Raw genomic sequence first — 15,529 nt, forward strand, 5'->3', positions numbered from 1 at the left:
GAAATGTGACAGGCATTCGGTGGGGGCTGTTGAGAAATCAGCCAACTCTTAAGTTCCTACTATCATTTATTAAATTTATATATCACCTTTGTCCAGGGATCACGGGGTGCTTTAAGTTCCATTCATTGGGCCATGTTACGGGCTGGTTACAATATCATCAGTTACATGAAATGTTTAAAACAGACAGGAAAAATGACTTTTTGGACCGAAGCTCAAAATCTGAAAAAGATCTTCTACAAAACAAAGAAGAACTTTTATCTAAAATGTACAATCTCTTATTAGATTGGGAAACAAAAGACGAGCTTATTAAAGCTTCTATGACACACTGGGCAATAGATATAGGACATAATAATAGACTTTAACCTCTGGGAAAAACTTTGGAAAAGCATTTTGGAGTTCATAGCATGTTATTCCTTGAAGGAAAACTACCTGAAAATGATTTACAGATGGTATTTAACTCTGGGTAGGCCTGCTAATATGCTAAGATGTGTAAGACTGAATCAGATAAGTGCTAGAGTTGCAAGGAGGTTGAGGGGAAGTTTTTTCATATGTGATGGACTTGTAAAAACGTAAAAGAGTATTGGGAAATGATCCATAATGACATGAAAAAATGTTTAAAAGCACCTTCCCAAAAAACCAGAGTCCTTATTGTTGGGGATAATTTGGACGGAAATTCCCAGGTGTCAAAAAAGGTTATTTATGTATGCTACTACTGTGGCCCATGTTTTGATAGTCCAAAAATGGAAAATGAGCGAGGTCTCAGCTAAAGAAGAATGGCAACTTAAGCTGATGGAATATGCCCATCTTGCAGACTTAACATACAGAATAAGAGAACAAGAGAAACGTACGTTTAAAGAAGATTGGAAATGTTTATTGAATAAATGGGGGGAAATTGTTTACAGTCGTACCTTGGTTTTTGAACAGCTTAATTCTCAAACGCCACAACTCCAGAAATGAATGTTCCGGTTTGCAAACCATTTTTGGAACATCCGACAGGGCTTCCACAGCTTCCAATTGAATTCAGGAGCTTCCTGCAGCCAATCAGAAGCTGTGCTTTGGTTTTCGAATGTTTTGTAAGTCGAACAGACTTCCGGAACAGATTCTGTTTACTTTCAAGGTACGAATGTATGCTTGAAAACGCTGGCAGCATTAAGATAAATTCAACAGTGTAAATAAGTTTTGATGGATGTAATAATGGAATACTGGATGGTTTAGTTTATGTAAAATATGAAGGGATTTATGGTATGTAAAACGAATCAAGGAAAGAGAAGAAGGGAAGTCATTGATATTGTTAGGATGTTTAAATGAGTATTTAAAATTGTTGAACAGAAAATCTTATAAAAATTAGTGTGCGTGTGTGTTCCATTCATTGGTCATCTGAGTATGATGGGGTAGAACGCACACACAGAGACACGACTCCGAGTCAGCCTGCCACACCACGGAAATCAAAATGGCTGTGCAGTCGTGGGATCTGCCTGTTTGTGCTGCCACAGGGTGACCTGATTTCTCCACTTACACTTTGGTAAGGAGGACAGATGGCATTGTGCTTACGAGGGGATTATCACACGGCAAATCCATGTTCTTATCCCTTGCCAGGCAGAAGGTGAGTCAAAGGGAAATTGTGAACTAAATCTTCCCCCGCAACTGAAGACACTGACGGGAAACGAGGTTCAACAGTATGACTCATTAACAGAGATGTTTAGCTTTCTTCCGCTTGCTGCACTGAATTCTAGTTTCTGCAGTCGATTTTCAGGCCAGATTAAGTGGCTAAAGGCTTTTCGCAAATGTGCATTAAATGTGCATTAAAACCTGCAAGAAAATACATAAACCTTGTATCAGTTGAAGCCAGTGGTTCAACTGAAAAAAAAAACCAGTTGCAGCCAGAACAAGTACAATGGTACCTCAGTTCTCAAACATAATCCGTTCCCGAAGACCATTCAAGTTCTGAAATGTTTGACAACCAAGGCACAAAGGGCTGTCTGCAAGTTCAATGAAGAAAATTGAAAAATACACAGTGGAAGCCGTTCGACTTCTGAGGCGTGTTTGAAAATAGAAGCATTTACTTCCAGGTTTTCGTCATTTGGGTTTCGAAATGTTCGTCAGCGGAGATGTTCGAGAACTGAGGTACCCCAGTATGTCTATGTTTCATGCATGGCTCCTCCACTTCCCCAAACAGTAAAAAGTTCTAGAGACATTTAATACAGGATCTTATTTCCCAGTGAAGAGAAAAACAAGAAGGAAAGTGCAGCCCCCCTAACTCCAAAAGTTGTTACTCCCATGCCTAGGACAGACCCTCCAAGAGTCCCTATTTTCCTGGGACAGCTCCAGATTTACAGAAGCCTTCCCAGTTTCTGATCTGATCCCATAATGTTCTGCTTTTCCTTAGGATGTCCCTATTTCATTGGAGAAACGTTGGAAGGTATGGAGTTATCTGACCCCCGCACTATCTGAAGGCAGCCTTGTATAGGGAGGGTTTTTTTACGTTTAACGTTTTCATATGTTTTTATATATGTTGGAAGTCACCCAGAGTGGCTGGGGCAACCCAGTCATATGAATGGGGTATAAATAGTACTGTTGTTGTGGTTCTTGTTAAATAGGAGATCCCTATTTTCATCAGAGAAATGTTCGAGGGTGCTTTTCATGATAGCTGTTTATTTACAAATATACATTATATAAAGATATATTTTTTTGTGTGTGAGGGAGGCACCAAGTACCCTTACAGAGCAAAGCCACTTTCTTTTTAGTTGAACACATGCATATTATTATTATTATTATTATTATTATTATTATTTACGACATCCGTAACAACAACAACAAAATAATAATAATAATAATAATAATAATAATAATAATAATAATAATAATATGAAAAGCACCCTACAAACCTATCATGCCCTTCAATGTTTCTCCAATGAAAATATGGATGTCGTAAATAATAATAATAATAATAATAATAATATGCATGTGTTCAACTAAAAAGAAAGTGGCTTTGCTCTGTAAGCGTACTTGGTGCCTCCCTCACACACACAAAAATATCTTTATATAATGTATATTTGTAAATAAACAGCTATCATGAAAAGCACCCTTCAACATCCGTATTTTCATTGGAGAAACATTGAAGGGCATGATAGGTTTGTAGGGTGCTTTTCATATTATTATTATTATTATTATTATTATTATTATTATTATGTTGTTGTTGTTGTTGTTGTTGTTGTTGTTGTTGTTGTTGTTATATCACCCTATATCCGGAGGCCTCACAAAACAAAATCAAAATACCAAACGACAAAATACGTAATCAAAATAACAACAACAGCCCAATAAACCCCTCCCCCCCAAGAAAAGAGCCACATTTTAAAAGGGCATAGGATGTCAATCAAATCATTCAAAGGCCTGGTGAAAAAGGAACGTTTTTGCCTGATGGCTAAAGGTGTATAATGAAGGTACCAGGCGAATCTCCCTGGGGAGAGCATTCCACAGATGGGGAGCCACTGTAGAGAAGGCCCATTCTCGTGTTGCCACCCTCTGGACCTCTCGTAGAGAAGGCACAGAAAGAAGGGCCTCAGAAGATGATCATGGTCTGGGTAGGTTCATATGGAAAGAGGCGGTCCTTGAGGTATTGCAGTCCTGAGCCATTTAAGGCTTTATAGCTCAAAACCAGCACTTTGAATTGGACCCGGAAACTAATTGGTAGCCAGTGCAGTCGGACCAGGATCATTCAATCTGCAAGCATGCCACAAATATGTTTGATGCAAAGTGGGTCAGGGCAATGGGGCTGCTCAGACCTCTGGATTCGGCAGCCCTCTGCTGGTTAGTTTTTGAACTACTGTAATTGCTTAGCAATAATGGGAGCATATTGAAAGTTCACCCCACCCACACCATGAAATGAAAGTGAGTGAATCACAGAGATAAGTGTTTAAAGGCCATTCATTGCCGTGTAGAATTCCCCAGTACTGAAACTGCTTTACTCAGAAGGCAATCTAATAAAAGGTCTGCAAAGATGCCACAGTTGGAAGTAAGTCCTGGAACTTACTTTTGGGTATACCTGTATTGTGTTACATACATCCTTGTGCAAATTAATAGAAACAAAGCATGTTTTCTATCTTACTCGTAATCCTGTACTCAAAACAAACACAAAAAGTCAGTTGATCATTATGGCGTCAGAAGCCTGCAGCCAATAGAAGGAATGATGCGCACACCACAATATATTGAGGTTATTCCAGAGCTGGAAAAGTGGTATCCTGACTGTACTGGGATATTGCAGCAAGACCTAGCCCCCTGTCACACATCAAAAGTGGTGAAGAAATTCATGACAGAGCACCAAATACAGGTACTTGATTGGCCAGGGAATTCCCCTGACGTAAATCCTATTGAGAATTTGTGGGCTATATGCAAAAGTCGCCTCTGTGCTGTAGACTATGTAGACTATGGAGAAGCTCATTCAGGCACTGATTCAAGTGTGGTACAGGGATCTGAAAATCAACAGTGACTGTTCGAAACTAGTAGACTCCATGCCAAACCGTGTTCAAATGCTGCTTAAAAATAGCGGAGGTCATATCCATTACTAACGTACGTATATGTGAGTTTTGTACATGTATATGTGAATTTTGTACAATAAACTACATTGTTTGTTTCAATTAATTTGCACAAGGGCGTAGGTAAAAGAGAGCCAGGGTGGTACGGGGTGAGTAATGGAGAAGAAACAGGGAGGGGTGAGTTCAATTCCCAATTTCCCATGAATGGCACTTAGGCTTTCCTAGTTTACTCAGGAGGAAGTCTCATTGAACTCAGTAGGACTTACTTCTGAGTATAGGATTGGTCTATAAAGGAGCTTGGTTCAATTATTCACTTTACTCTAAGCTACCTCCTCGTTGCCAGTGAAAATAACATGGGGTAACCCCCTTGTATGCAGCCCTGAGCTCTTTGAAGGAAGCATAGGATAGAAATATGAAAATTAATTTAGTGAAACTGATTTCAGTGAGATGACCAGCCCTCTTAGCGGCGGCAGAGCAAAAAGGAAGAATGGAATCTGATGCTTTTGGAGTGGAAACAAGTTGATTGGTGAGAAAGCTCAATAGCAACAGATCTTCACTGAACAAATTCCAAAATAAAACAAGAACCTCTGGATATGCGGGCACAGTATTGGGCACTGGGCACAGACGCATGCCATCACCACTGGTTTGGGGGCTGCGCTCGGGCTCCCAACTGGCTCCCAGATTCACTGGCTGGGCCGCTGGGGCATGAAGTAGCAAGAGTTTATGTCCCTGATAATGGCAAGAATTGAGTCCCAAGGGCCCCCCGGACGCCTTGATCATCCAGCTTGGGGGGGGGGTGATTTGGGCAAAGGAATTGACTTAATGTGGGTAATAATAATAATAATAATAATAATAATTTACCATATTTTTCCATGTATAACATGCCCCCCGTGTATAAGAAACTATTTTGGGGGGCTCAAATTTAAGAAAATGGGGAGAATGGCCCAGAGTTGTTGAGCTTTTTAAAGGGGGGAATGCATCGCAAGATCTGTCTACCATCTGTCCGCTTGTCGGCAGAAGCCGCAAATCACCCGCCCAATTGCCAAGGCGAAATAGGCACCAGCACATGACGCAGCCACAATAACACGCGCAATAGCCGCTGACAATCAGCGTTGCACCAACCAATCCAAAGTCCCACCAATGCACTGTCTGTGTATAAGACGCCCTCCATTTTGAAATATTATTTTTTAATAAAAGATTCTGAATTCCATAACGTTGTGGCCTGTTTCGATCCCAACCAGACTTAGTGGTCTTTTATTTATCTGGGGTTGGGGTCTGGAGAGCATGATGCAAGGATAGCAGAGCCATGACACCGACAGGGCAAGATACTCTGGGTGCATTCAGACACAGGAACAGTGCATAGGTTTTCCTAATTATAATGCTAACACTTCTGCCCTCTTTTCTAGTGTTATTTTCACACCGCAGTACTTGTTGCAATAGAGGTATGCGGGTGGCGCTGTGGGTTAAACCACAGAGCCTAGGGCTTGCCGATCAGAAGGTCGGCGGTTTGAATCCCCTCGACGGGGTGAGCTCCCGTTGTTTGGTTCCTGCTCCTGCCAACCTAGCAGTTCGAAAGCACATCAATATGCAAGTAGATAAATAGGTACCACACTGGCAGGAAGATAAACAGTGTTTCCGTGTGCTGCTCTGGTTCGCCAGAAGTGGCTTAGTCATGCTGGCCACATGAACCAGAAGCTGTACACCGGCTCCCTCGGCCAGTAAAGTGAGATGAGCGCCGCAACCCTAATGGTCAGGGGTGCCTTTACCTTCTACTTGTTGCAATAAGGAATTGTGGCTTTGGGGCCAATATACTGGAATGTCACACTAAATTTCATTCATGTACATGTAGTGTGGAAAAACCACAAACTTCATGCGATTTTCCTACATCTCTATATTCCCCTATGACTCCCCCGTGAAAAGAGCAGGAAAGGGTTGCTTGCCAGCATACGGTCTGCAAATTTCATCCCTTCACTCCCACAATTCTCTGGGGCTGCAAACAGATACAACCATGCACAATGTTGTGGAATGCAAATAACCTGCTGAAACTGAGTTTTTGGAACCCCCAGTTAGAAATCCAGATGTCAACGTCACTCAAGAATACCCTGTGAACGGATGGAGAAAGTTTAATGAGGGGATGAAGGCGGGAAGGGAGAGCTCAAAGCCATGTGCGCTTATGAAATGTGTGTGCCCAAATCTTCTGAAACTTTCACTTCAGTTGAGAGGAAGAGGTCCAACAGGAAGAGGTATGTTTGGATGTCTGGATCTCTGACAAGGCACACAGTTGTGTCGCTTGGCACTTCTGGTATTAACCTCTGTAAGACAAAGAGGTGGAGAATGTTGAACTGAAAGAATTTAGCATACATGTTAAAAAAGCTATAAATCTAGCTCTGGCCCTGTGCAGCAGAGAATAATTATTTCCCCTCTTCTGTATGACAGTCCTTCCGGAACTTGCAGAGCAACCTCAGTCTTTTCTTCTCCTGTTTCCAGAACTTATCTTCAGTCTTTCTTGTTCTTCCCTATTCCTGTTTGTCTAAATCCCATGATGTGAAATGTTGAGGGCAATGACTTTTCATAAAGTAACTGATTTTATATAGATATAGATGATATAGATATAGATATAGATATAGATATATAGATATATAGATATATAGATATATAGATATATAGATATATAGATATATAGATATATAGATATATAGATATATAGATATATAGATATATAGATATGCAGGTTTTGGTGTCCTCGGGTGTCTTCCCGTGTAAAAGTTGGGGTGTCTAGGCTATATATATAGATATATAGATATATAGATACAGTGGTAAGGTAAAGGTAAGGGACCCCTGACCATTAGGTCCAGTTGTGGCCGACTCTGGGGTTGCAGCGCTTATCACTCTTTATTGGCCGAGGGAGCCGGCGTACAGCTTGCAGGTCATGTGGCCGGCATGACTAAGCTGCTTCTGGCGAACCAGAGCAGCGTACAGAAATGCCATTTACCTTCCCGCGGGAGCAGTACCCATTTATCTACATGCACTTTGATGTGCTTTCGAACTGCTAGGTTGGCAGGAGCAGGGACCGAGAAATGGGAGCTCACCCCATCATGGGGATTCGAACTGCCGACCTTCTGATTGGCAAGTCCTCGGCTCTGTGGTTTAACCCACAGCACCACCCGCATTCCACAGATACAGTTGTACCTTGGGTTAATAACTTAATTTGTTCTGGAGGTCTGTTCTTAACCTGAAACTGTTCTTAACCTGAGGTACCACATTAGCTAATGAGGCCTCCCACTGCCGCCGCCATGCAATTTCTGTTCTCATCCTGAAGCAAAGTTCTTAACCTGAGGTACTATTTCTGGGTTAGCGGAGTCTGTAACCTGAAGCATCTGTAACCTGAAGCATCTGTGACCCAAGGTACCACTGTATAGACATTCTCCTTAAAAAGTAGTACCCAAAGTGAGCTCTGCTCTGTTCCAGCTCCTGCCAACCTAGCAGTTTGAAAGCATACCAGTGCAAGTAGATAAATAGGTACCGCTGTGGCGGGAAGGTAAACGGCATTTCTGTGAGCTCTGGCACACGTCCAGTTGCGCCAGAAGCAGTTTAGTCATGCTGGCCACATGACTAGGAAACTGTCTGTGGACAAACACCAGCTCCCTCACCTGAAGCGAGATGAGTGCAGCACCCCATAGTTGAACTCGACTGGACCTAACCGTCCAGGAGTCCTTGACCTAAGCTTTACCTTTACATCAGAAAAACCTGATGTCATGCAATTGCAGTAATTTATAGCTACCATCACAGTTTTGGGATGGTATTTCCTATGCCATCCATACTGAAAATTTTATGAGTTAGGAAGCAACAAATGGCATGAGGCTTGGCTCCATGAACGAGTGGGTTGTAAGTGGCTTCTGCTTCCATTCTAGGTGCTAATAGCTTTACAAAGTTCCCTTAGTTTCATATACAATTATACAAGGGATTATTATTATGACCGGAATGTAATTGAGATCAATAAGATTTTGGAACACAGAAACAAGGAAAATAATCAAATCATCAATTCTAGCATGGGGGGGGGGGCACCTTACCTAAATTATATAATTTGGTTAAATGATTGATATTGGTAATTGTATTATAAATTGGTATTGTTATAATGAGGCTATTATTGGATTATAATGGAAAATTAATAAAAAATTATTATCACATTTTTTAAAAAGTTCCCTTAGTTTCTTTCTAGTTTCTGTCTGTAGGCATTTGGTGTGGTTTGCATTAAGGAATGTCTGGCGGACACCCATATCTTTGTTCATCATTAACAAAACCATACTTCTCTTGTGATGTGCAGTCTTCATTTTGTGGCAGCAAATTCTTCTACTTTTAGGACCTAGGGAATGATTTAAAAAATGTTGCCAATAAATATTGAGGGGAAATATAGAGATAGATAGATAATAAGTTGTGAAAGCATCAAACAGCACTTCAGACAAGTTTGTTCTGAATCCTGGTAGGGTGCAGTAAATAACTAAAATCATATACAGTGACGAACAGAACAGAAATTTTAAATTCTTACAGCAAAACCTTGCAGCTCCCACCTTGATCAGTTGCTCTAATAAGAATGAGGCCGTTTCCAAGGAAGCAGTTCTAGAACTTTGGAGATGGAATGCAATTATTGATGAATCCTACAGGCTACAGAGCTACTTGCTACAGAGATGCCCAGAAATTCAACAATGTAGCAACAAGGGAGAACTTCAGGATGGATATGCCAGACATGTTAAGCCTCGCATGGCCTCAGCCTGGAGGATAGAACCAGCATTGCTTAGCTTCGGCAAATGAAGGTCTTCTGAGCACTCCATCCTCACAGCTGTAGAATTGCCACCTTAAGAACAGATGCACTTTTATAGGGGCAATGGATGAAGGTGGAAGCTGAAGTGTTTTGCTGTAATATACATGTATATTAGCCTTATTTCGCCATCCTAGGCTTCATCAGGAGAACAGGCTCATATGTAATATTACAGGATAGTGGATCTTATAGCATAGTAATGGTTACAGTCTGTAACAACCCTTCATGTGGATTATTGGACTCTATGAACAGACAGGTGGAATAGACACTTATACATGTAAGACGTTATGCATGAACTGACTAGAGAATGAACTGATTCACTGGGTCTTCTGTTTTTTTCATTGAAATTTATGAGATGTTGAAATCTACAGTTTGATACAATGAATAGTATACTTTATTTATTCAAAAGTACAGCCGGTCACGTCTTGTGTGTTTATTATATTTCACGTAACCATAGGTTTGTTGTTGTTGTTTTACTATGAATAACCAGCCAAGAATGAATATCTGTAATGTACATAAAGAAAGATAAGGATGAAAGATTGGTGACAAACATCACTCCCTCTGTGAGCAAACTTAGTCTTATAGAAGTACAACAAATATTTATTTTTAAGGGGTTGCCTCTGGCACATGAAGCCAGCCAAATGAGGCCACAGAATTATGAGTTTCACTTGAGAAGAAAACTGGGCAATGGTTGGCTGGCTGGTAGGCACTCTGAAATGAGGGCACCTCTTAGGTTGTGAGGAGATATGGCAGTGTTTTGTTGTTGCCATTCGTATTTATGAAATAGCAAAAAAACAAAACAAAAACAGGTGTTGTAGAGGTTAAATTCTAGGCTCATATTCTGAAGACTGCACAGGAAGCCCAGCAGTGTGGCCTGGAGAAACAGAGGATGTGTAGCTTTCCGTGATTTTAGTCAGATTGCCATCAGAAATGCATCTTTAACACAACTAATTATTTTTTAAGTTTCTTTTTAAGCTGTTTTCAGTGTATTTTAAATGCTCGTAACCCACCCTGGGAACCACAATTTTCAGAATATTCACTGGTGAAATAATGGTTCTTTATCTTTGGCAGTCTGAGGGCAATTCCCCCATTCCCCATGTTTTGGTTATTCTTTTCATGCATATCACTAGTTATGAGGTATACAAAAGTAATCCCCATAAGTTCCGATATACTTCTCTTTGCTCTTTTCATTCACTGGTGTGCTGCTTCTCCACAAGATTGTGTCCAAAGCAACTTGCAAGATAACATTTTTTTTTTTTTAAGTACAATTCAGAATATAATATGAAACACAGACCACCTGAATGAAACTCGTGGACCATTGGTGGTCTGTATACCACTGTTTTTGGGAACCCCTGATATTAACAATTACAGATATCAATCACAGAATCAATATAATATAAAAAGAAAGCATATGGAACAAAAAAATACAAGCAGGCTAATAATTTTATGGCAACCATGAAAAAATAATGGAGCAGACGTTTGAATCTTGCCATAAGTTCCACCCTGTCCCCCATGCTAGAACCTGAAGTGGCCTATTTGGGCATAGGATATTCATTTATTTAAAAATAAACAAATATTTATTTAATCTGAATATATTATAAAATATATTTTATAAGTATATTTAATATAAATATAAATTGCACTTTCATATAAAATATTATTCAGACTAAAAGAAACCACATTATGACAGCTAACGCATTGGTAAGAGCTGCTTGGCAAAGGATCTCAGGTTTGAAAGGCCTGTGCGAATAATCAGACATCTAAAAATGAGCAAGTGCCATATTGGCCCGACTATAAGCCGCACCCTCAAATAATTTGCACCTTTAAAGTTCAAGACTTATTTGCTGGTGCGGCCCACCTCACGGCACTACCGCTCTGATGGCAACAGAGCAGTGGGTCGGAGAGACTTTTGGCGCAACCGGGCAAATAAGTCCTTGTGAAAATAAAGCCCTGCCAAGTGTTCCCAGCTGTGGAGTCCATAGCTTACCTGCACTTTCAGCTGAAAAGGTCCCGAGGCAGAGAATCAAGATGGCTAGGAAGCCGAGGAGTTTCAAAAACTTCATGGTTCTACCCGGCTGCAGACTGTCACCCAAAGAGACTCAGGCAGTCATTGCTGTTCACCAACAGCGATGCAACGTTTATTTATCAGGGCGGCCTGGTATGATAAAACATGATTGCCTCAGCCTTTGTACTGGTCTATTCAGGATTAACAGATAGCCAACTCTTGCTCCCACGCTCAGAGCTGGATGTCTGCCAATATATATATATCTATATCATAAAGCAGTTTCACTGCTCAGATTGGGGATTTTGGGACTAATAAATCAAACCCCGCTTCCCTGACAGGGAAGGCGGAAAGAGAGGGAGGCCATGAGAGGGGAAAAGGTCTACTTGTTTCACAAGCCTGGAGACTTTTATAGGATTCAGGGAGGACAATTGCTTTCTCCAATCAGGAGACTACAGTTCCCATAATCTCTGTCCCTTGACAGAGGGAGTGATGTTTTTCACCAATTTTTCATCCTTGATTATCCTTGATTATGTACATTATAGAAGCAGGACATTCCAGGATCGCATCAGAAACCAGGACAGCCTCTGTCAATCCAGGACTCTCCCTGGAAAACAGCGACACTTGGAGGGTCTGAGATGTATAGTGTTAAGTTGTGGGTGAACATATCAGACGACACAGCAATTCTTCAAACAGCTCTTGTTTATTCATAGGCCAGAACAGAACTGGCTTCAGTCAGCCTGCTTATATAGAGCTCCAGTGCAACGTAACTGTAACAATTTTCTAAAACTATCCAATCACTGAACGTCACTCTTGATCCCCTATTTGCATAACTATCTACAGTATCCCCCTGCTGGTGTCTGGGGACTTGTCCATTTATTCCATAGCAGTAGTCATACTTCAGCCCACCAGATATTTTGAACTGTAACTCGCACTGTCCCTTCATCTGGTTGTAAATATTAAGATTATACCAGCAAGAATGATTCTTTCGGGGGGGGGGGGGAGAGAGTTAAATCAAGTCTTACTGACTAGTGATTTAAATCATGATTTCAATCAAATCCACCCTGGTGGCAAGCAATCCTGGGTACATTGAACCATGTGCAACACACAATCATCTAATGCCAGTGGGCTTTTTCCGCGTGCAGAAACCTATTCCCACAATGGATTACTCTGGTAGAGAAAATATTGTCATTACCATATTGGCCCAAATATAAGCCACACCCGCAAATAAACCGCACCTCAAAATTCAAGGGGGAAAAAAGACAATACCCGAATATAAGCCTCTCCCTTAAAATTGGGTTACAGGCTGAAAATTGATGCGGTTGGTAGAATCGTAACTCCAAGCCAATTTGAGCCTTTGATCTTGCAAGTCTGCAAAAGTTACTGTACAATCGCTAAAATCGCAAAACGATATTCAATTGCGACAATTCCGCAGGCTCTCACACCTGTAAATGGCAAATGAACAGTCTTAAGCTTGCAAATCGGCAATAAAACTTTTGTTGTTGTTCCGCTTTACTGTATGTCTGTTTCAGCAGCGATATCATAAAAGCCAATTTTTCTAAGGTCCTGAATTTGGAAAAGAGGTGTGGCTTATATTCGGGCCAATAAGGTATTTAATCTTAATTTTTACTGTGCATTTTAGAATAGTACAACAGGTGACGGGGAGGGAAATGAACATCATATATTAATTTTATTAAACCAACAAAAATAATATATACGGTCTTAACATCTTCTCCAAATCTGTCACTGAAGAAGAAGAAGAAGAGTTTGGATTTGATATCCCGCCTTTCACTCCCCTTAAGGAGTCTCAAAGCGGCTAACATTCTCCTTTCCCTTCCTCCCCCACAACAAACACTCTGTGAGGTGAGTGGGGCTGAGAGACTTCAAAGAAGTGTGACTGGCCCAAGGTCACCCAGCAGCTGCATGTGGAGGAGCGGAGACGCGAACCCGGTTCCCCAGATTAGGAGACTACCGCTCTTAACCACTACACCACACTGCCAACAGAAATAATATTACCCATATTTCAATACATCTGTTTTCATATGATCCCCTCCCCCCCGGCACAAGTACATAGTAGGTTAATTTATGACACTGTGGCATTCCAGGATCAGAGCATTATGAACTGTAAATAATAAAATTCTAACACAGCACTATAATGTTGGAGTTTATGTTTAACAGAAGGATATGAACCTTTGCAAATACTTTTGTAAAACACCTCCCGGGCTGAAGGCATGCAGTCTCATCAGGATGGTGTCAAAGTCCAGAAGGCCACGCATAATGAGTGTTTTTAAAAAGCAATGAAGTTCAAAATAAGGTGTGACAGTAGCACACCTTTCTTTGCTCAAAGGAGCACAGCCAATGTAGAAGCCTACGATTCACAATGGTTTCAAGGGACTGGGGGGCAAAGCTTTTGTTTTCCCCTGTGGAACACTCAAATGCACCAGAGACATTAAAGCTACAAGAAATTTTTGGAGGGTATTTAAAAGGCATTTTCGGCACTATTTAACCCCCGTGGCTGGTTTTACGGGGCATTTGCCTGATTTCTGAAAACTAATCTGATGGCTCATTTTTTGGCCTATGTGGAAATATGGCGTATGCAGCGCCAAACTCTGCAGGGGGCAATTCGCAGGTGTTTTGTTCTGTTTTCGAGTGAATTGGACGTCGGAATTTTGGCAAAAACTGTGTCAGGGGACTGAGGGCTCATTTTTGGGCCTACCAGGAAATGCAGTATTTGCACTAATTCACTCGAAAATGGCGCCAAACACCTGCAGATTTGCCACTGCAGCATTTGGCGGTGCATACGCCATGTTTCCATGTAGGCCAAAAAATGAACCATTGGCGCTCTGACCAGGTGGTCACGGTTTTCGCCAAAATTCTGACATTGTATACGATTGTGTATCATCTGCCCCATCTACTGCAATTATTAAGTTTGCAGATGACCCCACCATAATGGGTTTAATAACAGGTGGAGACGAATCAGCGTATAGAGGGGAGGTCCAAAAAATATCTACATGGTGCCTAGGGAACAACTTGCACCTTAATATCAGAAAGACAAAGAAGATGGTGTTGGACTTTCGGAGGAAGAGAGAGCTAGCCCTGCTGTACATTGAGGAGGGCTGTGTGGAAAGAGTCTCTTCCTTTAAATTCCTAGGAGTTTACCTCAGTGAAGACCTTACTTGGAAAATCAATACAACCCAGGTGGTTAAGAAAGCTCAACAGAGACTCTATGTCAATCAACATTTGATGATCTCCTTCTACTGGTCCACAATAGAAAGTGTCTTTTCCTACTGCATCATGGTGTGGTGCGCTGGTTTGACATCATCTAATAGGAAGTGCCTACAGAGGGTGGTGAATACAGCATAAGATATTATGGACTGTCCCATGAATCTGCTGGATGACATCACGGAAGAACATTGCATCAGGAGAGAGGAAAATTCTTAGGCATGATTCACACACCCTGGCCGGCACTTTCTTGATCTCCTGCCCTCAGGCAGAAGATATAGAAGCATGATTAGTTGCACCAACAGGGTAAAGAACAGCTTCTATCCATGGGCTGTTAGGCTGCTGAATGAAAAGATAACAACAGGGCAACTGACTTTCGGGTTTGGTGGATGTGCATCAGTAAACGAGGGGAATTAAGACTAAGTGAGCTGAGTGGGGAGTGCTCATGTAATCTCACTGTATACAAATTGTACAAGTGACAATAAAGTATTTCAGTTTCAATTCATTCAAAAATGGCACCAAACACCTGCAAATTGGCCACTGCCTACCAGGAAAAGCGACGTTTGCACCGCCAAACGCTGCAGGTGGCCATTTGCAGGTGTTTGGCACCATTGTCAAGTGAATCAGACGTCATTTTATGGCCTACTGTGAAACGTGGAGTTCACAATGCCAGAGGTTGTAGGGAACACTTGCAGGTGTTTGGTGCCGTTTTGGGGTGAATCGGACGTTGTAATTTTGCCGAAAACCGTGACCTGCAGGTCAGGGTGCCGAGGCCTTTTTTTTGGCCTACCATAAAATGTGGTGTTTCCACCACCCAAAGTTGCAGGGGGCCATTTGCAGGTGTTTGGTGCCGTTTTCGAGTGAATCGGACAACGGCAGAATTTCGGCAAAAACCGTGACATGCAGGTCAGGGCGCTGAGGGCTCATTTTTTGGCGTAATTGGAAACGTGGCCTATC

General features: G+C 41.5%; 2 long non-coding RNA genes across 2 annotated transcripts; both read right to left on the reverse strand.

Annotated features, from left to right (window-relative positions):
* Positions 1-6,642: 6,642 nt before the first annotated feature.
* On the reverse strand, positions 6,643-11,491 carry LOC310677323. Its single transcript, XR_014511062.1, has 3 exons — positions 11,336-11,491; positions 8,839-8,895; positions 6,643-6,844 (listed from the first exon to the last, which is right to left on the reverse strand). It is a non-coding gene; the product is annotated as an uncharacterized lncRNA (long non-coding RNA).
* A 1,075-nt stretch (positions 11,492-12,566) lies between these two features.
* Positions 12,567-15,204, reverse strand: LOC310677801. The gene is made up of 3 exons (XR_014511463.1): positions 15,134-15,204; positions 13,339-13,893; positions 12,567-13,090 (listed from the first exon to the last, which is right to left on the reverse strand). It is a non-coding gene; the product is annotated as an uncharacterized lncRNA (long non-coding RNA).
* Between the last annotated feature and the right edge of the window lie 325 nt (positions 15,205-15,529).

Source organism: Podarcis tiliguerta, assembly GCF_965153285.1.
Source record: "Podarcis tiliguerta genome assembly, chromosome: 5".
Classification (NCBI taxonomy): domain Eukaryota; kingdom Metazoa; phylum Chordata; class Lepidosauria; order Squamata; family Lacertidae; genus Podarcis; species Podarcis tiliguerta.